The sequence below is a fragment of the Zingiber officinale genome, chromosome 8A (genome assembly GCF_018446385.1).
Source record: "Zingiber officinale cultivar Zhangliang chromosome 8A, Zo_v1.1, whole genome shotgun sequence".
NCBI lineage: Eukaryota > Viridiplantae > Streptophyta > Magnoliopsida > Zingiberales > Zingiberaceae > Zingiber > Zingiber officinale.
The window spans coordinates 61,502,079-61,527,487 of record NC_056000.1 but is presented as its reverse complement, the minus strand read 5'-3'; the positions used below and the strand labels follow the sequence as shown (position 1 = coordinate 61,527,487).

The window sequence follows — 25,409 nt, the reverse complement described above, 5'->3', positions numbered from 1 at the left end:
TGCCATACAAACATGCAACGACATATGGCGCGTCACATGGCGCGCTCCTAGCTGAGCCATGCAAGACTTAGCATGCCAAAGAGACTCATGACAAATTTTGGCTGATTCGCATGGGTGCGTCCCGACCGCGGTCCGCTGCATGCAGTAGCGTTCACACAAAAATTCTTGGGTTGGTACAATCCGGGCCCTGGATTCGCACCCCCTTGCACTATATGCCAGTCGTAATGACACTCTTTTGACGTGGGACTAATAACCCACAAGTCGTATTTTCGTTCACATTTTTCCAACACAATGTTCTTTCACTTTAATTTTTCGTGCCAGATCGATTTCAAAGAAAGGCTCTTTTATGCTAGATCATGGTATTAAATACTTGTAGTACTAGTCTCTGCAGTTCAGTACGTTTTTTTATTTTTTATTTTATTTTTTCATATTGATCTTTCATTTGCAAGAAAGATTGTGATATATCTAAAGGTTTAAAGGTATATATCAATAAGACAATGTTAAAGGATAACACATACACATGCACGAAGGAATTTGTCTGGGTTTAATAGTATGTATTAGCAATGTCTTTTTCTTATTTATGGCATGAATTTCCGAAAACAGTTCTGCTGGTCATATTCCTGTCAATCAATGAAGATGATATAAACAATTTGTTCATGTTCACTTGTACTCTACTGGAGCTATGTCAATGTCATTAGCTATCGTTTTTTTTTTTCAGTTTATGATTTTTTGTAACTTGAAGATAAATTCTCACAGGTTTCTTGTGTTGGAGGCTTTGGGTTCCATTCTCACATGTACAAGATCAATGGGACTGTAAACATCAATGTCATAAGAGCAGCTGCTGAAAAAGGCATGCCATTTTTTTGGGACCTTATTCTTCAATAAGTAAACTTTTTTTATAGTTTAAATTGTTATATAGGCATTATGTATTTGCTTCATGTCAATTGTGGATATACCTTGAATCCATCTAGGTAGTCTTTGTTAATGATTTGTTTATCTGTGAATGCTAGTTAGTTCTTTCAATTACCTAATACTTGCTCATCTATTCTGTTTTTCATTCTAGTTGCTAAGTTTCATATATCTTCTTGTTGGTTCTTTCTGATTCCTAGTACTTGATATTAGAATGATTCCTCCACAGTCCATGACATCTTGTGATGTAATGATGATCAGTAAGACTTGAGTAATGATTTGCAACTGGAGAAATCGATTGAAATGATTCATGTATTTAAAGTCTCATTTCAGGATGCTATTGTGAAGGTGTAAGATTTTGATTTTCTCCTCGTAAAGATCAATGATGTATATACTGGAGCATCGATTGACCAGTTTTTTGTTCTCGTGGACAGGTGTAAAAAGATTTGTATATGTATCAGCTGCTGATTTTGGTCCCGTGAATTATATCCTGCAAGGGTATTTTGAGGGAAAGGTACTATATCTCTATTCTCTATTGTTTTATACTTCCATTTTCCTAGCGAATTATAGAAAATAACGACTTTAGTGTTGCGACTCGATGGTGCATCAATGCCTTTGTTTCATATTTTAGTTTATCTCATGCCTATCTATCATTAAGTTGGTATTATGCGCTGATATATCCAGATATTTTGCTTCTGGGACTGTGTACCAACTTTATGGCTGTGAGAAAGATTATTAATTAATTGTGCATAAAAATAAAAAAAATAAAAAACATTAAAATGAAATAGCATGATTAGTGAATAATTGTTGTTTTAAGACTCAGGCCTTGATTTATACAAAACTTGAGTGTATCATCTGATTTGATCATGATGCGGCGATAAAGGGCACCCATCGAGCATGAGTCAAGGGCGAAGACAGTAGTCGACGTGGAAGTCAAAGTCACAAAAGTCAAAGCTAGAGGACCGACGGGCTCAACAAAAGTTGGCCGAGCGATATTTGACGCCAACTACCAATCGGTCTAGAAGTGTCCGATCGGCCAGCAGGTTCATGGGGCAGATTGCTCGTTCGAGCGGGACCAGTATAGCCAGAACATTAGATGTCCGTAATTGACTAAGCGAGTGCCAGGCCGACTGGAGCTCATGTCCGGTCGGACCAGAAATAATCTGTCGAATCGATTCTCTATGGAGAAGAGCAGTGGAGATCAATCGGACGGGGATCCCCAGCCGATCGACTCCCCCACTCAACCAGACAGTGGGACCCCTCCCATATCTTTTAATATTCTTCTAGGAGATAATGTCGTTGACAATAGGGCATGGTCAATAGGCAAATCGTACAACGGAAGCTTTTACTGTTTTGTCAGGGATTTGCATTCTCTGTTAAGGTATGGTGTCAGAAACACTTTTTTGACATGTCTTTTCATAAGACGGTTAGGAAAATATGTTCGCGCCTTGGGGAACATGCACGTCGTCTACTGTAGCACTATATAAAGGGGGTCCATGCATCGACATTATTCACACTTGTGCTTTCACTGCTACTACGTTGCTCCGCCTTCTTCTACTGTTCTGGTGACTGACTTGAGTGTCGGAGGGCCAACGTCGGGACCCCTTCCCTGACCCGGTACTAATGTTTCTTGTGTTGCAGATCGGAGTGGAGTCTTCATGCGGTCAACCGAGGAGCCATATCCCCAGCCAGCCTTTTTCACGATTTACAGACAGGATTATATTGGCGCCATCTATGGGAACGGAGCTTGTATCCAAGACGTAGAGATGGAGGACGCTCGACGACTCACGACGGTAACACTAACAAAGGAAGAATTAGACATGCTAATACAAGCCCGAGCAGCCAAGATTGTGGTGCAACAATAACAAGCGATGGTCAAGCGACACGTAAATGAACTCGTGGTGTCAGCGGCGGGACAGCAGGCCGGATATAGAGACTGAACGAAAAATATATCCGTTCGAGGGCAAAACAAGAAGCTGACTGGCAGATACGGGAATGGGTCGATCCCCTTTCACCATGCATTGTTCTATACCCCTTCGGAGGAACAAGGACGAGTGGACAGAGAGCAAGGATCTTCATCGGACAATGCGCCTATCTGGGATGGATGGAAGGGAAAGGCACCAAAGGTTGATGATGCCCCTGAACAAATCAACAAGCAATTCTCGCAAGGAATATTGGACGACCCACTACCACGTCATTACACTCCCTTGACAATCGGAGAGTGCAATGAAACGACCAATCCGGAGGACCACCTGACTAGGTTTGATAACACGGTCACACTTCATTAGTATACAGATAGGGTGAAGTGTCGGGTCTTCCTCGCCACGCTCTCTGGATCGGCACAGCGATAGTTTAAGCGCTTGCCAATCAAATCAATCCGCAACTTCAGAGACTTCGGGACGACGTTTCTACATTATTTTGCTAGTAGCCGCCGCTATCAGAAGACGAACGTTAACTTGTTTACTCTGAAGTAATGGCCCAAGGAGGCACTGAGAATTTATATCAAGTGGTTCAAGCAAGTGGCCATGGACATCCCATTGGCCTCTCCAGATTTATTAGTAAGTGCCTTCTTGTAGGGGCTTTCAAAGGGCAAGTTCTTTCGCTCACTCATCTGAAGGCCGTCGAAAGACTTCGACCACCTGCTTAGGCGCGCCAACGAATACATCAATGTCGAGGAAGCCCAGACCGCACGAAGGAAGGAGGTACCCGTTGAACCTACTGTCGCCCTCGAACGACGGACAAAAGCCATCAACTCCCAAGGGGCCCCCTAGCGGGTGTAGCACAGCCGCACTAGGAGCCCCAAACCCATGTCGTGCAACACGTAGTAGCAGATTGGTCTAAAGCTGTTAAAGGAAGGACTTGGACGCCGTTGTTTTGCTCATTCCATCAATCACACACAACACCCGAGACTGCTACGACTTGAGGCCAATTTCAAACCGACCGCCTCCTCTAGGATATCGTCGTCGGTCACCATCTCCCGATCGGCATCATCACTGTTGACCAGACGGGCGGCGGGAAGAAGAAAGAACGACGGTCGAGTGGCATCAGCGTCAGCCTCAACGAAGAAGTAACACTAGTCCCACCCGAGCTTCCGCTGAGTAGATTAGACCCTCGGCTCGGGAGGAGGAAAACCGAAGCAACGTCACTTGGGGCAAAATTAGAATTATCGTCAGGGGGTTAACCGACGGTGATTCCAATCAAGCAAGGAAGTCGCACGCCTGGCGACTAGAGATACATGCTAGGGGTGCAGCAAAGAGAAGGTCGAGGGACCAGAGATCAGTTGCGGCCCTCAGGACCTAGAGGGAGTGGAGATTCCTTACGATGACGCCTTGATCATCCGAGCGGTAATAGCTAATTACACTATTCATCGAACTTTCGTAGATACAGGCAGCTCGGTGAATATCATCTTCAAGAAGACGTTCGACAAGCTGCAAATAGACTAGGGCGAGTTGCAGCCCATGATGACCCCGTTGTATGGGTTCACAGGCAATGAAGTATTGTCTATCGGCCAGGCGCGGTTGGTCATATCGCTCAGAGAAGAGCCTCTTAAGAGGACAAGGACCATGAATTTCATTGTGGTTGATGCGTTGTTTGCCTATAACATAATATTGGGTCAACCGACCTTAAATGAGTTCCGCGTTGTAGTGTCCACCGTTTGCCAGAAGATCAAGTTTTCGGTGGACAACGCGGTAGGCGAAGTCAAGGGCGACCAATTGGTCGCTCGGCGGTGCTACACTGAGATGATCAAGTCAGAAGCAATGGTCGCTCGGAAGACTCAGCGTTTGGAGGTGACCACAATCATGTAGGAATCGCTGATGTTGGTCTACAATGAAAATGAGGAGGTTCAGATCCATCCTAGCTGATCGGAAGCCACGACATTTATCGCCGCGGACCTAACAGAAGAGAAGGCAGAACTGGTGGCCTGCCTTAGGCAAAACCATGATGAGTTTGCCTGGTCAACGCACGATCTCCCGGACATTTCGCCAAGGGTGGCTCAGCACGAGCTTCACGTCCGACCGGACGCTCGGCCGGTGAAATAGAGGAAGAGGGACTTCAGCTTGGAGCAGAATCAGATCATCCGAACGGAGATAGAAAAATTGCTAGAGGCCAATCACATCCGCGAGGTATAATTTTCGAGCTGGCTGGCTAACGTCGTGTTGGTCTCCAAGCCGGGTAATAAGTGGTGAGTCCATATCGACTTCCGCGATTTAAACAAAGCCTGCCCGAAGGACTTCTATCCTCTGCCTCGAACAGATCAAATAGTAGACTCCACGGCAGACTGTGAGCTGATCTGCATGCTCGATGTGTGTACTAGGGTTACCACCAAGTGCACCTCGCTTGTGAGGATCAAGAGAAGGTCAGCTTTATTACTATCGACGGGACCTACTGTTACAATGTCATGTCGTTTGGACTGAAGAACACCGACGCCACTTATCAAAGATTGATGAACAAGATGTTCTGACGGCAGATCGGTCGCAACATGGAGGTATATGTCAATAATATCTTGATAAAATCTCTCCAAGCTGCTGACCTTTGTATAGATATTGAAGAAACTTGCCGAACTTTGAGGGCATATGGAATAAAGCTGAATCCGAACAAGTACCTGTTCGGAGTAAAGAGTGGTTGTTTCCTTGGTTATATCATCACCGAATGAGGAATTGAGGTAAATCCAAGCAAAGTGAAAGCGTTGCAGGACATACCCCCACCCTGCAACTTTAAGGAGGCCCAACGACTGACCAGACGGATCACCGCATTATCAAAATTCAACTCTAAATCGTCCAACCGGAGTCACCAGTTCTTTAAGGTACTGCACCGTGCGACGAAGTTCCAGTGGGACGCGGAGTGTGACAAGCCGCTGGAGGAGCTTAAGAAATACATTACCTCCCTACCTGTATTGGCAAAGCCCAATGCCGACGAGCCATTCTGGATTTATTTGTCATCCACAGAGTATGCGGTTGCTTGGCGTTGGTGCGGTAGAATGACTCTGGGTAACAGCCGGTGTACTTTCTTAGCCATATATTGAAAGATGCAGAATCCCGCTACACCTGTTTCGAAAAATTGACGTATGCGCTTGTACTCGCCGCTCGGAGGCTTCGTCTGTATTTTCTCTCACATCCAATCGTGGTGATGATGAACAACGCATTGGGAAGGGTCCTTCTCAACCCAGAAGCATCCAGACGATGATCAAATGGATCACCGAGTGAGTGAGTTTTACATGCAGTATCAACTGCGAACGACGATCAAGGCCTAAGTCTTAGCTGATTTTGTCACCGAGGTCCAGAACACCTAGTCGGATGCGACTTGGAAGATACATGTAGATGGTTCATCTACTCGGCAAGGTAGCAGGATCGATATCCTCTTAATATCGTCGCGAGAGGATAAGATGCAATTATTCGTACGGTTGGATTATCAAACTACAAATAACGAAATAGAATATGAGGCCCTAATAGCTGGCTTACAGGCAGCTTGACATGTAGGAGCCACGAGAGTCCTCATTCATTCGGATTCTCAGCTAGCAGTTCAGCAGCTATCAGGCACGTTCGAGATAAGTAATGCTCGGCTCAAGCTGTATGCGGAAGCTTTCGAGAAATTAAAGATAAGTTTCCAAGAAGTGATTATACAAAAGATCTTCCGGTTGGACAATCAAGTTGTTGACGAGTTGGCTAAATTAGCCAGTTCGTTATCGTCGATCGTCATGGATAAGCCGGTCGAACAGGTCTCACTAGTGGCACGTATCGACCGGAACGACTGGAATACCCTTATTGAGCGAATGGAGGATCACACCGGCAGATCAGGCGTCACATCGGCCGATCAGGAAGAAGCTTGTTTGTTAAAAAAGAGGGTTGAGTGATTTACTCTGATTGGAGACCAATTGTATAAAAGAGCTTTCTCAAGGCTGTTGCTCAAGTGCATCGGATCAGAGAATATTGAGTACATCTTGTAAGAGGTTCATCAAGACTCTTGTGGTAGCTATCCGGGCGGTAGATCACTGGCCCGCAAGATATTGCTTGCCAAATACTTCTGGCCCACATTACAAGACGTCGTCGCTCAAATGGTGGTCACCTGTTTGTCATGCCAAAAGTACCGTAACATCCTACACTGACCTACTTAAGAGTTGAATGCATCCGCCGTGTCTTGTTCGTTCGACCAGTGAGACATAGACATTGTTGGACCATTTCCTATGTTGGTTCGACATCTCTTGCCGGCTCGTCTCGAATAATGGAAGGCAGTTTGCAGGGTAGAAGCTCAAGGTGTGGTGTGCGGGCTATGACATCTTGTAGGCCTTCACATTAGTGGCCTACCTCCAAAGTAATGGCCAGGCGGAAGTCACCAATAGGAAGATCCTCAGAGGGCTACGGGCTCGACTGGCAGCTAAGTCGACGAACTCCCTAGCGTATTGTGGGCTCATCGCACCACACCCAAAGAAGCGACCGGCATAACCCTGTTCCATCTGGTGTACAAGGGTGAAGTAGTGGTGCCGGTGGAGGTTGGAGTAGAGTCCAACCGAGTGCAATTCTATGACGAAGGAAACGCCAATCGGAGGCTCATGGAGCTCAACTTGGTAGATGAAGTACGAGATAAGGCCGCTATCCGACTTTTGACATACCGACAGCGTATGAAACAAAGCTACAATCGAAGGGTGATCTTGAGATCATTCTAGGTCAGCGACTTGGTATAGAAAAGAGTTAAGTCGGTCGACAATGTCACTAAATTAGAAACCTCGTGGGAAGGACCCTATAAAGTTATTCGGAAGCTCTGCTCGGGAGCTTATTATTTACAAGATGAAAATGGGAGAGATCTTGAGCGACACTAGAGTGCGAATCATCTCCAGCCCTATAGGGCCGAGTGATAGGTGCGTAATCGAACACCCCTACAATTGTAAAAAAATCTATGTTGTAATTGCAAGGGAACAATGAATGAAAATCACAAGTGTCCCCGACTCTTACGTCGATCGGTCAAGTTAAAAGTCGAATGACGACTATAAACCTTTGATATAAAATTATTAAAGAAAAGTTGAACAGTCGAACACCGGCTATAAATCCGAGAGTCGACGAATCAATAGTCGAGCGACGACTATAAACCCCGGATCAACAGTCAAGCAACAACTATAAACCCCGAATCAACAGTCGAGCGACGACTATAAACTCCGCGCCAACAGTCGAGTAGCAACTATAAACCCTGGATCAAAAGCCAAGCGGTGGTTATAAACTTGGGAGTCGATGAATCAACAGTCGAGCGATGACTATAAACCCAGGATCAACAGTCGAGTGGCGACTATAAATTCCGGATTAACTATAACCCCCGGATCAAGGTTGAGCGACGACTATAAACCCCGGATCAACAGTCGATCGGTGACTATAAATCCCGGATCAACAGCCGAGCGGTGGCTATAAACCCGAGAGTCTACGCAAACTAAAGTCGAGTGGCGACTAGAAACCCAACAGTCGACGAAATTAACAGTCTAGCGACTGTTAAAAACCCAAGAGCCTACCCAAACTAAAGTCGAGCGATGACTATAAACGCAAGAGTTGACGAATCAACAGTCGAGTGACGGTTGTAAACTCACGAGTCTACGTCAAATATAGTCGAGCGGCGACTATAAACCCCGGATCAACAATCGAGCGACGACTATAAACCCTTGTGAAACAGAAAGTCGAAAAGTCGAGCAGCGGCTATAAATCCAAGAGTCGACGACAACAGCCGAGCAACGACTATAAACTCAGGAATAAAGTTATTGGACAGTCGAGCGGCGATTGTGAACCCCAGTTCTACCATCGATTGACAGGTAAGATTTTCGATTAGAAAGGTAAAGAGGTCGTTCGAACTATGCTGAAATGGTTAGTCGGGCGTCTTATCGACTAGTTACATGGAAGAGCGGGAGCACAATGATTCATACTTAGAATATTTCTGCGAGTGTTACAAGACTGTAAGATGGGAAACTGGACAGTCTTATGGAGCTGAGCGGGAGTGCATAGAAGGACACTTGGAACATTTAACATAGGCTGAAAAGTGCCGAACAGGCACGCGTTCATGATACTTAGAAAAATTTTACAGAACATCGAGGAGTACAAAAATTGGCTTGAAAAGTTGAAAAGAAGGTTATTCGAGATAGTCGAGCACATCGTTCGACAGCGACTCGGTGAGATTCTCCCTGTTTATAATCTTATTGGTTAGCATGAGAGAGAGATAACCATCGTCCTTTAGCTGTTGAAGAGTTCCATCAATGCCACAGTTGAAGAGGCGAAGAGCCCAATCGGTGAGCCTGTCATTGAAAGGGTCGGATCGGAGATAGTTGCCATCCGGGCTCTTCCTCTTGGTACATTTTGAAGGCTGCTCAGGACGTCTCCAACTCGGCTTTTAGTGAGGCCAGCTTGACATCCTTGGTGTCGAGCTGGAGCTTCGCAGCCGCTTACTTTGTAGAATGGCTAGCTCGTTTGGTCTCGAGAGCAGCCTCCGCTTCCTTGAGATTCTGAGCCAAGACCCGAGCCTTTTTATTTTTGATGTCTAAGTCTTCGATAGCTCGGAGCTCTCTAACATTGGTGGAATTGATCTTAGACTCAAAGCTGCTAGCCTGATTGGTGAGCCGCTCGATCTGTAGGGTATGATCATTACTCTTGCTCCTCTCTGCATGGAGCACCCGTTCAGAGCCCATTAGTTGCTTGGAGCTCCTCTCCAGGTCGGCCTTCAGTTGAGCCACCTCTGCAGTCAGCTGTTCAAAATGAGCTCGGGAGGCCTCTGATGGGCCACTCAGGGCACGCAGCTATTGCACTTCGTGATCCAGAAAGGCCAGCCTCTGCAATTCAAAAGCCACCTCTGCAGTCAGCTGTTCAAAATGAGCCCGGGAGGCCTCTAATGCGCTGCTCGGGGCAACCAGCTGTTGCACTTTGTGCTCCAGAAAGGTCAGGCTCTGTTGAAAAGCGTTGCTCGGAGCTCCTCTCCAAGTCGGCCTTCAGTTGAGCCACCTCTGTAGTCAGCTGTTTAAGATAAGCCCCGGAGGCCTCTGATGGGTTGCTCGGGGCACGCAACTATTGAACTTCGTGCTCCAGAAAGGCCAGCCTCTGACACATGGCCAGACTTTCGACCTAGAATTGCATTAAAAAATAGGTTAAAGAGTGTCGAGCGTGGAATACGTAAGTAAACATAAGGCTGAGATACATGCCCGACTTATGAGTGTAGCCATCCGCGAGCTCGTCGGGAGGGATGGTCGCCGTGTGGGCCCTAGCATCAACCCATACTTGCGCCAGTGGTCCTTGAAGTTTGATCTGGTGCTCGGGAGAGCGCGGCTCGGTGTCGTCCAGATGGCGCCACTCGTCCATAAGTAGATGAATGATGGTCGTTATGTACTTACGGCCGCTCGGCCCAGATGGCTCGGAGGTAGCCTGGACTATGGACTTCGGCAAAGGGGAGGAGTGGATAGTGAACACCTAGACAGCCGACAAGGAGGACTGGGGTGGCATATATGTGATAGGTAGCGCGCATATGGTTCCCAACGACAACATAGAGAGTGAAGGTGTCCGGTTGAACGACATAGGAGTGGGATCCGTGGCGGTCCCCTGTTCGGGAAAGGCGGGAGATGAAGTCTCATCCCCTTCAGACGATGGACGCGAGGCAGCATGGGTGGGGGTCTGTAGAGCAGAGGTAGCCGAAAGGGACGAACCTTCCCCCCGATTCCTCTTGCATGGATTAAGGGCTTGCCCGAGGTGATCGACTCTGAAGGCACCGGGATCGGCAATAGTGAAGGCCGCTCGGGAGGGAGTTCAGCTGTGGCGGTCGTGGCGTTGCTAGCCGTCGTCTAGCTTCCTCTTGCTTCGCTAATCGCAACGTCGCCGATCGGATCGTCAGATTAATCGACTAACTGCAATCTACAACTCTGTAGCTTGGCGACGCCCGTGGCGTTGATCTCCACTTTAGCGAGCTGCTTGCCGCTCGGATGTGTCCTCAACATGATCAATTGATTCAAAGACAGGAGAAGAGCATACCTAGGGTAAGGGGCAGCCGCGTGCGGATCGGGCTCGGCCTAAACACATATAAGTCCCTCTCCAATAGCAATCGGTGGATATGACATTTCTGACCTGCTAAACTGGAGGCTGCTTGGAGGTAGTCGATCGGCTTCGATATCTCTCGAGCGATGGAGACCTCATCACTTCTATCTGCCAGTCGGTCGAGAAGTCGGGTCGAACGGAAAAGCGAACAAAGAAATAATGCTCCTTCCAATGCTTATTGGAGGACGTCATTTATTAAAGAAGAATGCACCTACTTGGGCTTGGAATAGAAGTGTCCCTGGCTCGGACAACTTAGGGTAATAAAAGTAGTGGAACGCCAAGGTATTAAAGGGATGTTGTGCAGACGAAATAGTATGACCACCTCGCACAATAGCCTAAAGGAATTGGGCACTAGTTGGTGCCGAGAAATGTGGAATGATCTACAGACGTCTGAGAAAAAGGGGTGAACAGGCCAGCGGAGGCCGGCGCAAAACTGGTTCTTGAAAAAGGCTAAAAAACTGTCGGGAGGTAAATGGGGGCGATCGTATGCAGAGGGGAAGCGGTAGGTGAGTTTCATTTGATCGATCTCATCCCCGTTGAACTTCGACCGGTAGAAGTATACCAAAGACCGGGGATGGACGCAGGAGGTTGAAGAGAAATGACCATGGAAAACGGAAAAGGAAGAAGATCAACGACGTGATGAGAAGGGAAAAGAGAGCTTACTGATAAAGATTGCTGACGATGAAGAGGAAGGAGGAAATCGGCGAACTACGTGTGCAGAGGAGAAAGACGACAAAGTATGAGAACGGTTCAATCAAGGGTTACGGGAAACGAAGCCAAGATCTAGTCGTTGAATTCGAAATGACGCCTATCACATCAACCTCGGATATCCACCTGTCACATCAGGTGTGCGACGACACAAGGTGGGACATGTGGCGTTTGCCGACGGAGGTGCATTAATGAGGTTTAATTAAAAGGCATGAGCGGCGTACTCGGTAATAATGACCAGAGATTTGCACGGTCTTCTAGAAATTGAGATGACATCAACAACCAATAAAAGACGCTCGTTCGAGGAAGCGACGAGATGTGAAAAATTGCTAAGTGTTGTCACCAAACATCTCGATCCGCAAAAATCTCCGGCTAAGTCATAGCCGAGCGGCGACTCTAAACTCAGGCCAGTAATTAATAGCCGAGTGGCGGCTCTAAACCCGGGTCAAGAATTCCAGCCAAGCGGCGACTCTAAACTCATGCCAGTAATTAATAGCCAAGCGGCGACTCTAAACCCGGGTCAGCAATTCACAATCGAGCGGCGACTCTAAACCTAGGGGATAAATAGCTTCAGCGACCTCTAAAGTCGAGCGGCAACTCTAAAACCATGACAACAAGTGTAGTCAAGCGGCGGCTCTAGAAGCCCTGAATTACCAATCAGCCGTAAAGGTCACCGGAGATACTGCTTGTCGGTCGGTCGGACTTATAGTCTCCTTCGACTAAACTTGAGGGAAGGCTTGTGATGCGGCGATAAAGGGGCCCACCGAACATGAGTCAAGGGAAAAAATAGTAGTCGACGTGAGATCAAAGTCGGGAAAGTCAAGCCGGAGCACTGCGGGCTCACCAAAAGTGGGTCGAGCTATATTCGACGCCAACCGCTGATCGGTCTAGAAGTGTCCGATCAGCCGGCAAGTTCATGGGGCAGATTGCTCGTTCGAGCGGGATTAATATAGCCGAACATCGATGCTTGCAATTGACTAAGCAAGTGCCAAGCCGACCGAAGCTCATGTCCGGTCGAACTAGAAACAATTTCTGAATTGATTCGCTACAGAGAAGAGCAGCGGAGATCAACCGGACGGGGATCCCAATAGTGGGACCCCTCCCATATCTCTTAATATTCCTCCGGCATGGTCAATAGGTAGATTGTACGACAGAAGTTTTTACTGTCTTGTCAGGGATTTTCATGCCCTGTTAAGGTATGGTGTTAGAGACACTTTCCTGACATGTCTTTTCATAGGATGGTTAGGAAAACGTGTCGTGCCTTGGGGAGTGTGCACATCGCCTTCTGTATCATTATATAAGGGGAGTATATGCACCTACAGAGGTATGTGCTATTCATTATTCACGCTTGTGCTTTCACTGCTATTATGTTGCTCCGCCTTCTTCTACTGTTCCGGTAACTAACTTGAGTGTCGGAGGGCTAACGTCGGGGATCCCTTCTCTGGCTCGGCACTGACGTTTCATATGTTGCAGATCGGAGCGGAGCCTTTACGCGGTCAACCGAAGAGTCACATCTCTAGCCAGCCTTTTTCATGATTTTCGGACAGGATCAGATCAAATCATGATTTTCATGATTTGGCATTTAAGTTAATACATAGATTTTCATTTAAAGTAAGATTAATGTATCATTTGTACTTATAGATAACGATGTCAATCAGATTGATACTTCATATGTTCTTCATTAGGCATTTTTCATACTATGTACTGCATCATTTCACTGGTGTTTCTCCATTATGAAAAATAAAGCCAATGTCTTACGCTTAAACTTGTCTTCTTTCTCTTACATGATAAATGAAGTTAGATTTCTCCACAGAGAAGAGATACATGGAGGAAAATATTCGTTGCTATATTGCATGTTAATTCCTTTTGGAAACGACGCGTAATCATGGTTGCTTTGGTGCTATTTACTGCATTGTTTAGATGAGCTAATTTGTTATTTATGGTGTAGAGAACTGCTAAAGCAGAACTGTTGTCAAAGTTCACTTATGTCGATTAGAACACCTATCCCTGTTTTTCATTAGACGCTTTACAAAACTAATCCTTTACTTGCCCCATTTACAGAGAAACTTCTCATCATCATACTCATGTAAGATTCTTCAAAATTTGCTTTTTTCAGGAATAATTCTCAAACCGGGTTTCGTATATGGAACACGGAAAGTTGGGAGTATGAAGATACCTCTAGGACTAATAGGATCACCATTAGAGAAGGTAGAACCCATCGTCTCTCCATTTGGACGGCAAGAGAAACTGAAACTTGAACTCACCTATGTTTTGAGTTGATCTACAGATTCTCCAGCATGCAAAGCCACTAAGTAGCATCCCAGTTGTTGGTCCCCTCTTGACACCTCCAGTTAATGTCACCTCTCTCTCAAAAGTTGTGCAACTGAATTGCTCTATGTGAATGTCTCGTTCATTCGTAAAACCTTCACATACTCGAGTAGTCGAGTTCATTATGGGAAAGTTTTCAGAATTACCAACACAGTTGTTGAACGAATTTTGAATTACTTGTTAAGCTAATCTATGTTATACGTTATACTTTGAAAGACAAGTGGGAATTTTATTTATTTTTTTCAACAAAAAAAACCAAGCGAAGTGTGAGGATGATTCCTTCATCTTGTCATAAAGGGGGCAAAAGAATCTTTTGTTAGATTTGAGTGTTTTTTTTGCATGAATATTTTAGAACATGGATAAAAAAAAAAGACCATAATGACATGTTATGTATTTCATTCAAAAAGAAATCATTCTATCTTCATCTTCAGAATAATTAAAATGAAAATCATGGTGTTTGTCATTACACATCTATCTTAAATGGAAAAAATAATATATATCTCCAATTTTATTTGATTATGATCTTGTCGATAAAAATACAATTTATTTGCCATGACTTGCGAATATTTTTTCCTCCTAGCGATGTTTTTATATGTGATGACTATATCTCGACTTAGCCATAATTAATGGGTTTTTTTTTTTTGGGTAAAGATTGAGAGATAAAATGTGGTTAATTGCTAAATTAAGAGTAGACAGGGAAGTTTCAATAGTCCATATGAATGTGGATTCCTCCAAGTCTTCAGCAGAGAAGATGGCAAATAAGAACTCTGATGAAGACGATGACAACATTGATGCTCAAAGTAATTCAGATGACTCATAAGATTTGCTCTTTGTTATAAATCTGTAGGTAAAGAAAGAAGAAAAATTGGCTATGCCTCAGCATGGAATTTGCGACACGGTTCAGACTCCAATGGTTCTTCTTTGAAAATCCCTTCTTCTAAGCAACTGAGTATGAAACCTGTGGATCCTACTATGCTCAGTGAGTTCTCAATAATATCTTTTTTTATCCCCTTCTGTAATACTGCTGCATATAATTGTACCAAATGAGTCCTCCCTGTTTGCAGCTGTCGATATTCATACAAACCCTGCATGATTGTCTTGAACAAGCAACGATCGATAGTTATAGTCGATTCTTTCTTGGTGCACTGAAATTCAACTTGTAAGATATACTAATTCTCATTGTAAATTGTTCCGATAGGTCCACATTAGACGAGAGCTTACCAAGGAGAGGTTGGCACTAGTAAAGGCTGGGAGAGAGGATAGAGGGAAGTACCAAGCCAGAGCTGCAGTGAAACAGAGAAAGGTAAAGTTTGTCTTTTGGTTTCAATTCTTTCCAGGACATGATGCAGTTTTTCTAAAGCCGAAATTATATATGCTGTTCTTAATGGTCGATCCTATTATATATTTTATCATAGTCAGTCTTGGTTTGGGTTTAGATGTTTGACAATAAGATATTGATTGAAGAAGAGTCAAGTAGGTCAAAGTTGACCGGATACTTGACTGGGAAGTCCTAACTGGGATGTTAGGCAAAATGAAAGAAGGAGTTAGGAGATGGAGGTGAGAAGGAAAGGCCCGAAGTGATGGTACACTGGAAAGAGTAAAGTAAGAAATGGAGTAGGTATTATTGTAGAAAGTTTGTTAAAGGATGAAGTTGTGAGAGTAGTTAGAAAAGAGGATAGGCGTATGAGAAGTGGGATGGAAGTCCTAGTGAGGAAGCGGAAAGAAAGTCCCGTGAGAAGCAGTGTAGGAAGTCCTAGTGAGAGGAAGCTATGGAAAATAGTGAGTGAAGCCAGGAAAGTCCTAGTGAGTGAAGCTAGGTTGATGGAAACCGGTGAGTGAAGCGGTGAAAGTCCTAGTGAGTGAAGTTAGGCAAATGGAAAACCCTAGTGAGTGAAGCTAGGTGAAAGTCCCGTGAGTGAAGCCGACAAGGAAAATCCGGATGGATCAAGGATGATTGGACATCCGGTGTTGGGAAGTCCAAGTAGGTCAAAGGATCGATCGGATACTTGGCATGAAAGAAAAGTCCAAGTAGGTCGAAGACCGGATACTTGACACAGAGAAAAGTCCAAGTGGGTCAAAGGGATTGACCGACACTTGGTAAGGGAGTCTAGCGGTCAAGGGAGTGACTAGATGCTAGGTACGATATACCAACAGGTCAAGGTTGACCGGATGTTGGTTTGGGAGGTTTGGGACTTGGTTTTGGACAAAAATCAAGTGCTGGATCGATCAGTGGATCGATCCAGACCTGTCCCAGCGAACAGAGAGCCTTTGGATCGATCCGTGGATCGATTCAGAGGTCCCAATCGATCGGTGGATCGATTGGGACGCGGCTGCTCCGCGCGATATCCGTGGATCGATCCAGCGCTTTTCCAGAGCAGGGCGCCGGATCGATCCGTGGATCGATCCAAAGCCTCCCGATCGATTGGGAATATTCGAATCGATCGGGATCCGACCGTTGGCGTCGTTTATAGCCGCAGGCATCTCTTCTCTGCTTCATCTCGATCTTCGCCAGCTCCTCCACAAGACTCTCAAAGCTCGTGATCGCCAGTTCTTGAAGGTTCTTGGAAGCTCTCCGAGTCAAGAGGCGGATCAAAGGCAAGAAGAGAAGCTAGGGTTAGGGTTTTCTGCATTCATTGTAAGCTTTGTGCTTGTATTTTGTTTCCCTTTCCTTCTTCTTGTACCGAGAGTCTTGTAGGGCTTCTCCGCCCTCGGTAGTTACCGAAAAGGAGTGTTTCATAGTGGAGGGTGCGTGCGTGGTGTGGATCCTTGGATTAGTCACCTCCTTTGGAGGTGGATACCAAGTAAAATCCTAGTGTTAGCGTTGTGTGTTTGTTTCTGTATTTTACGCTGCACATCTTTGAAGGAACAAGCAACGCCGAGCAACGACCGAACGCGACGAGCTATTCACCCCCCCCTCTAGCTACTTTTGGTCCTAACAAGTGGTATCAGAGCAAGGCCGCTCTTCACCGGAATCATCGCCGGAAGGGTCAAGTATAACAAGAAAAGCTAGAGGGTGAAGAAGTTGGAGCAAATTCTTCAAGTTCAAGATTTTATCAAGCTCAACTTCAAGATGCAATTCCAAGATGGACTTGGATTTGACACAAGGGTGGCTCCACCATACACTTCTACGAGTTTCGATTCTTGGAAATCAAGAATCGAAAATTTTCTTATGATGGAAATAGAGCAATGGTTTGCTCTTATGGAAGGCTTCAAGACTCCAACAAACTCAAAGGGCAAAGTTCTCAAGAGGAGCAAGTGGAGCCAAGAGCAAGTCCAAAGGTGCGAGGCCAATGACAAAGTGACCAAGCTTTTGGTCAACTTATTGCCAAGCACCATCCTTTGCAAAATTGGAGAATTTGAAGATGCTAAGGAACTATGGGCCAAGCTTCATGAAGAGAACCCCTCCACAGTACAAAATCATGAAGAATCCGGAGAGGGTGACTCTTTGGAGCAAGATCAAGAGGAGGACTCCGAGGTTGAGAGATGCTCAACCTCCGAAGAAGAAGTTCAAGAAGAAGCTTCATCTTCAAGGGAATGCAACGAAGGGAACAAGGAGGGAGCATACTCCTTGTTTCATATTCAAGATGATGAAGCCTCCACCTCTAGGATTGAGGGGGAGCAATCCTTGGTGACAGGATCAGAAGAAGGAGAAGCTTCTACATCCGGGTCAAGAGATGAAGAGATCAGAAGTTCTACCTCACGAGTCAAGAAAATCAAATGGAGGAGAATCAAGATCGGATCAAGAGGAAGCTTCTACCTCAGGAAGGGAAGGAAGAGAGCCACCATCCTCAAGCAAAGGTATAAATATTTCAATTTAAAGTAAAATCATATTATATACTTTGAGTGTAGGAAATATGAGCATTACAAGAGCAAGTGCCCTAAATGGTCAAGAAGAAGGGAAGGGCAAGGGCAAGCCCAAGGAGACCATCCCGAACAAAGAAGAGCAAGGAGCACGTGGTGTGCTTCCAATGCAAAAAGGGCATTATAGGAGTCAATGCCCCAAGGGGAAGAAGATGGTCAAGGCTCAAGGAGGCACATCCAAGGGGAGCCTAAGGCAAAGAAGGTAACATTTAAGGCACATCTTTACATTATGGTAAAAAGCATGATAGTTCTAACTTTATCATTTTAATGCAATTACATAAGAATAGAAAGACAACAATAGAAATCAATACATGTGCTTAGGTGCTAAACTTGTTAGCCTAGGTAAGGACAATTCTAGAAATGCTAACCCTAGAATTACTCATCTAAGGCTAAGGAGAACCTAAGGATTGTAGACACATGCCTAGGAAAAAGAAAACTCATGAATCAAATGAAAAATCTAAAACTAAGGACTTAGAATAGGAAAATCAAGTCTTGAGGTCAAGACTTGACAATTTGGAAAAGACCCTAAAAATGGAAAATATCCTATTAGCAAAGGAGTCAACTCTAGGCTTAGGGGTACAAAAGTCATCCAATGGCCATAGAGGTTTGGGATACAAAACAAAGGCTAAGAAGGATGTGCCCTCTTACCATAGAGTTCCATATAGTTATGGAACAAACCCTAGGTCTAGTGGTCAAGCCAAGAATACTAGGGAAGTCATCCCTAAGAGTATTTTTGCAATAAATGTGACTAAGACTTCTAAGAAGTCTAAGAAAGTCACAAGGAAGGTCACAAGGGAAGCTATCCCTAGAGTTGATCTTGATGAGTCCCAAATGACCAAGGCTTTAAAGCCTAGGAGGGTCATTAGGAGGGTTGCTAGGGAAGTCATCCCTAGTGAATATTTAGTGAACCCAATGAGCTCAAATAGGTATTGGGTTCCTAGGAGCGTGATTCCTTCACGCTAGATGGTTTAGGGTGTGCCAACCTTAATTGGATAGGTAGTTAACCTACTCATGGCAAAAGGTGGCATTTTAGGAATATTCAAGGTGTAATCAAGCCTTGAAAATGAAATTAAAAATTATTCCTAAGGTGATTAGGATGTGCCAACCACATTTGAGGAATTTTCTAGGGTCAATCTAATTGGCACATAGTGATCTAAAAATCTTTAGCATATGATTTTAGATCTATTACACTTAGGAAAATATATAAATTTGTGGAAATGCAAATGGCAACTAAGGCTAGAATTAGGTATTTTCTATACCTTTATATGTTATTTGCCATATATTGTTTGCCATATGCCATGTCATGACATCATATTTATTTTATTATCATTTAAAATGTCATGATAATGTTTAGGTTAGTTATATGTCATGCCTTATTTAAGTTTCATACTTTATGACATGACATCATGACATTGGCACATATGTTCACTTATGATATTATTTTATGTCATGTCATCATCTCTTGCATGTATGATCAATTAAATTGATTTAAGGATAAAAACTCAATTTGATATGGAAATCAAATTGTTGTCTAGAAAATGCATGAGAACTTAGCTTAAGATGACCTAAACCCATATCTCACATCAAAATTGACTTGGATGTGTTTGATACACCTTAGATGTGTGTGAGATATTAGGATTATGAGTTAGGATCAAGGTGCATAGCTCTTGTACCTAGATGAGCCTAATTCTAAATTGAGGATCATAGGGAAAGCTTGTGTACAAGTCATGTACACTTAGCCCTAAGATTGTGGTCCTAAATTGAATGGTTTAAAATCATTTCAAAATTGATTTGAAAAACCTTGATGAAGCTTTTCTAGTGATAGCATTCATCATTGAGCAAGTTGATACAAAGTTGAGGTAAACTTGAACTATTTCAAAGTTTTTAAACTTTGTATCAAGATTTGAAAATGGAAGTTATTTTCATAGAAAACTATTTTTCCATGATAGTATATGTTATGAGGAATGTATCCTCAAAATTTTATAATTTTTGGAATTTTCTGTAATTTTGTAGGGGTTTCTGAATTTCGGGAGGAAGAAATTCAGAAATCAGAAATCAGACATGTGTGACCGATCAGGAGGTTCCCGATGTCCGGATCGATCACCGATCCGGATCGAGTGGACTTCGGTCATCGATTGACCGATCAAGCCTCTATGCATGTTCTAGGTAACCATTTCAACTAAAATACATTTGTCATTTTCAGGTTAAGGTTTTTGATTTCTAAAAGTTGAAACTCTCCAAGACATTATTGGTGCAATGGTCAAGGGGGAGTTTTACCTATTAGTCAAGGGGGAGTTTTTACTCTAAAGACTTGAGTGATATGAGATTATCACTAAGTTGATTGTTGACTTTAGTATCAAGGGGGAAATTAAGGGTTTCAATGAAAGGTATGTGACTTTCATTAGGAAGAAACTCTTGACCTTGATTCACTCTTTTTGATGTGTGTCAAAAAGGGGGAAAATGGGAGAATATCCAAAGAATGTTCAAGGAAGAACATTAGAGTTTGGGGAGAATGTTCAAGGAAGAACATTGGAAAACCTAAGTTAGGTTATCGGGTTAACCTAACTTGATTATGGTTTTTGTCAAACATCAAAAAAGGGGAGATTGTTGGTGCAACCTTAGGTCAAAGTTGACATGGGTGACCCGACTCAAGTTGACCTGACTCGAGGTATATTTTGATGTTTGACAAAAATAGAGAAGTTGTATTTTGATGTTTGACGAGGATAGAAAAGTTGTATTCTGATGTTTGACAGAATACAAACTTGGGAGATTGTGGGTGCAATCTTTGGTCAAGGTTGACCTGGTTGACTCGAGGTGAGTCGACCTGATTCAGGAAATCCTGGTGAGTGAAGCCAGGTGAAAATCCTAGTAAGTGAAGCTAGGTGAAAGTCCTGGTGAGTGAAGCCGGGCAAGGGAAAATCCAGATGGATCAAGGATGATCGGACATCTGGTGTTGGGAAGTCCAAGTATGGAGACTTGGCACGGAAAAGTCCAAGCAGGGAGCTTGGCACGGGAAAAGTCCAAGTATGGAGACTTGGCACGGAAAAGTCCAAGTATGGAGACTTGGCGAAAAGTCCAAGTATGGAGACTTGGCACGGAAAAGTTCAAGTATGGAGACTTGGCAAAAAGCAAGGAGCTTGGCACGGGAGAAGTCCAAGTATGGAAGCTTGGCATGCAAGTCGGAGAGGGCTCGGCAGCTCGTTCTCCGTAGAGGGCTCGGTAGCTCGTTCTGAGGACCAGGTAGGGCGTGGAAGTCGGAGAGGGCTCGGAGCTCGTTCTCCGGACTAGGTCGAGAGGCTCTCTGGAGGGCCTCGTCGGAGAGGGCTCGGCTCGTTCTCGGAGAGGGCTCGATCGGATCGAGAGGGCTCGGTAGCTCGCTCGGAGACCGATAGGGTTTAGGGGGGAGCTCTAAACTGGATCGGTCCGTGACCGATCCAATGATGATCGGTCCCGATCGATCGGTGGTATCGAGTTATCTGATCGTCCGAGACCGATCAGAAGCAACACGAGGAAAAGGAGAAGGATTGATCGGTCCGGGACCGATCGATCCCTCCCTATCGATCGGATATGGTCGATCGGTCAGGCATAGCCGCTGAGTCACAACGCTATCTCCGTCTTCTTAACTCGCCGCGGTGAGCGGTGCGTTATAAAGAGGTCGAGGGCTTCTGCAGTAAGCTACTAGCTGCTGGTTCATCTTGAGCTTTGCTGAGCTCATACTTCTTGAAGCTTCGAGTGAGCTTCCTTCGGCTGGTTCAGCTGCTGTTGGGCATCCGTGAAGTTGTTGCTTCATCAACGGACTCCCGTCGACGAGAAGGCAAAGTGTTTTTACATTAGTATTGCTTTTTGTTTCTTGCTTTCTTTCTTGTACTCCTATCTTGCTGTTGCAAGAGATTGTGGCGAGGTTTCTCCACCCAGAAGGAGTTCATAATATCTGGTTATCCGGGGTCTCATCCACCGACGGATTGATAGGCTTCGTCCACCTTACGGACACGCCGAGGAGTAGGAGTATCATCTCCGAACCTCGTTACATCGCTGTGCTTGAGGTTTGATTTCTCCATTTACGTTTCTGTTGTTATTTTTCCGCTGCTCTAACTTGATTTGTAGAAAGAAACGCAAATTTGAGGTCGGCTATTCACACCCCCCTCTCTAGCCGCTATCCGAAGGTCCTAACAAAAGGGACATGTACCACTAAGTAAAGAATCTTTGTGGTGGAATGAGAAAGTACAAGAGAAAGTAAAGGAAAAACGAATAGCTTATAAGGAATTATATATTTATAAGAACGAGGAAAACTTAAAAAAATATACAATAGCCAAGAAAGAAGCTAAGAAAGTTGTGAGTCGAGCAAAAAATGAAACTTTTGAACCATTATATCAAAAATTGAATACAAAAGAAGGGAAAAGAGACATTTATAGAATAACTAAAGTGAGAGAAAGGAAAACAAGAGATCTTAGCCAAATAAAATATATTAAAGATGAATGTAATAGGGTATTAGTAAACGATGGAGAAATAAAAGAGCGGTAGAAGAGATATTTTCATCAACTTTTTAATAAAGGTTTAGGTGATCAACTTAACTTAAGTAATTTAAGTAGGTCAAATGAACATAGAAATTTTAATTTCTATCGTAGAATTCAAACTTCAGAAGTAAAACAAACTTTAAATGAGATGCACAATGGAAAAGTCGTTGGATCAGATGATATTCCGATAGAGGTATGGAAGTGCTTAGGGAAACAAGGTATTGAATGACTTACAAAATTATTTAACATGATATTGAAGGCGAAAAAAACATCTGATCAATGCAGGATAAGTACTCTAATTCCATTATATAAGAAGAAGAAAAACATACAAAATTGTGTAAACTATAGGAGTATTAAACTAATGAGTCATACTATGAAACTTTGGGAAAAAGTAATAGAAAAAAGATTAAGAAAGGAGACAATAATGACAGAAAATCAATTTGAGTTGATGTCTGGAAGGTCGACAATAGAAGCTATACATCTTCTTAGACAATTAATTGAAAAATATTGGGAGCAAAAACAAGATCTACACATGGTATTTATTGACTTAGAAAAAGCTTATGATAGAGTCCCAAGAGAAATTATATGGAGAATTTTAGAAAAGAGATGTGTTAGCGTAATATATATTGAACTAATTAAGGATATGTATGAGGATGTAACGACCAAAGTAAAGACTTTAGGCGGAGTAACTGAAGCATTTCCAATAAAGATAGGGTTACATCAAGGATCAACTCTAAGTCCCTATCTTTTTACACTAATTATGGATGAACTCACTGCACATATTTAAGACACAGTACCATGGTGCATGTTGTTTGCAGATGATATTATTTTGGTAGATGAAGCACGTGAAGGAGTAAATGCTAAACTAGAATTTTGGAGAGAAACACTAGAAGGAAAAGGTTTTAAGCTTAGTAGATTAAAGACAGAATATATGGAATTTAAATTTAGCAATATTAGAAGTAATGAAACAATTGTTAAGATAGGAGAGGTCAAGTTTCCCGGAACCGAGAGATTTAAATATTTATGATCATTTTTGCAAAACGATGGACGGATTGAGAGAAATGTCTTACATAGAATACAAGAAAGATGGGTGAAATGGAGGGGAGCGTCGAGTGTTTTATGTGATCGTAAAGTACCTCTTAAACTTAAAGGTAAGTTCTATAAAATCGCAGTTAGATCTTCTATGTTATATGGAGCTGAATATTGGGCTATGACTCAAACACATTTGCAGAAGATGAGAGTTGCAGAGATGAGGATGTTAAGGTGGATATGTGGACATACGAGGATGGACAAAATAAGAAATGAGAGCATTAGAAAGAGAGAAAGTCGGAGTCATATCTATTGAGGAAAAACTCCGAGAAACACGTTTAAGATGGTACAGACATGTACTTAGACGACCAATAAATGCTCCAGTTAGGTGATGTGAAACTATGATAAACATGCATATCAAACGAGGAAGACCAAAAAAGACTTGGTTAGCAACAATAAAATAAGATAAAATTTATTTAAATATAGATGATGATATAATAGGAGATAGAGCTTAATGACGTAAAAAGATTTATACAGCCGACTCCACCTAGTGGGAAAATGCTTGGTTGTTGTTGTTATTGTTGTTGTTATTGTGTATATATATATATATATATATATATATATATATACACACACACACACACGAATATGATATGCTACAGTGCGTGTCGCGCAGCATATCAGCTTTTTTATTAAAAAAAAATTGAATTAAAAATAATTAAAATATTTTTTTAGGATTTGATTTCTAAGGTTCAAGCTTCCCAATTGAGTTATAATTTTTAAGCTATTTTTTTTTTAAAGATTTTACCTCTAGGGTTCATACTTTCCAATTGGATCATAGTGTTTAGTTAAAAGAAAAATTAGAAATGAAATAAATTTAAGTATTTACGAAGTATTGTAATGTGTTTAGGGAATATATCTATGTATTAGGAATTTATATAATAAAATGTTGAATTTTTTTAATTCAAAATATTAATAAAAAAAAAAAAAAAAAAAAAGCTGATATGCTGCACAACGCGCACAGTAACGTCGCTCAGCATATCAGAACTATATATATATATATATATATATATATATATATATATATATATATACAATTTCGCGTGGCACACTTATGTGGCGAGTTCCACGTCATCCGGGTGAGAAGTTAATAACGCAACAAAGGTAGAATGGCGTCAAACCTCTCCTCGCGATTCTTCTCCAAGAAACCTACCCCCTTCTCCCTCTGTGAATTGTCGAATGTGCCTCCCTCTCCAAATCGCCCACCACCCATCCCTCTCTCACAAAAGCTAGTATCTATGACTCTCTCTCTAGCCAAAGTGTCGCGCCCCACAAGCATGCCTCTCTCGCCTTGAGCTCTCCTACGGCGAGCTCTCTCTCATATCATTTAACTAAGTATGCGTCTAAAATTACAACATTTAACCATTTACAAACCAAGTTTGTGTCAAGGAGTCAATGTTGTCTTATCTTGCATCTTTTCTTAGTGCCGAGATCAAGAGTGGTAATCATACGCTCACATTATATCTCTCACACGATTTCCACTTCCCCAAGAATATGCATGGACAAGTTCAAGATCACAATCAATCATAGAATAAAATTGTTTGAGCCCAATAAGATTATAAGTAGTTTTTTTTTTCTTTTCAAAATTGACTATTTTTTATAGAGCAAATGTTAAGTATGAACTCTGTTGAATAGGTTAGTATTACGGAGCATTATATCAACGTTAGATGAAAATTTACAATGAATATTCAAGAAGGCAAGGATAGAATCAAGTGAGACATCTAAATTTCTTGCAACAAAGAGGCATATTGCATTCCAGGTTAATGTCAGATCAATCAAGCAACAGAGATGATCCAAATATAAAATATGTCAAACCAGAGAAGAAAGTATGATCCAAATGAACTTCCTGTAGCAATAAATGAGAGGACCTTTTACCAATCAACTTCTTGCTCCGTTTAGGCGAAACCCTAGTTCGACGTATAGTGATGCCCTAGATCGTCGGTGAGTGGTGAGAGAT

The 25,409-nt window shown here is 43.1% G+C and overlaps 1 long non-coding RNA gene across 2 annotated transcripts; it reads left to right on the top strand.

Annotated features, from left to right (window-relative positions):
- Positions 1–944: 944 nt before the first annotated feature.
- On the top strand, positions 945–15,292 carry LOC122009268. 2 transcript variants are annotated; one of them, XR_006119513.1, is made up of 6 exons: positions 945–1,257; positions 1,344–1,423; positions 13,777–13,868; positions 13,948–14,010; positions 14,836–14,967; positions 15,187–15,292. It is a non-coding gene; the product is annotated as an uncharacterized LOC122009268 (long non-coding RNA). The 2 variants fall into 2 exon arrangements; XR_006119512.1 differs by having other exon boundaries at positions 947–1,257; positions 13,777–14,010.
- The last annotated feature ends 10,117 nt before the right edge of the window (positions 15,293–25,409 follow it).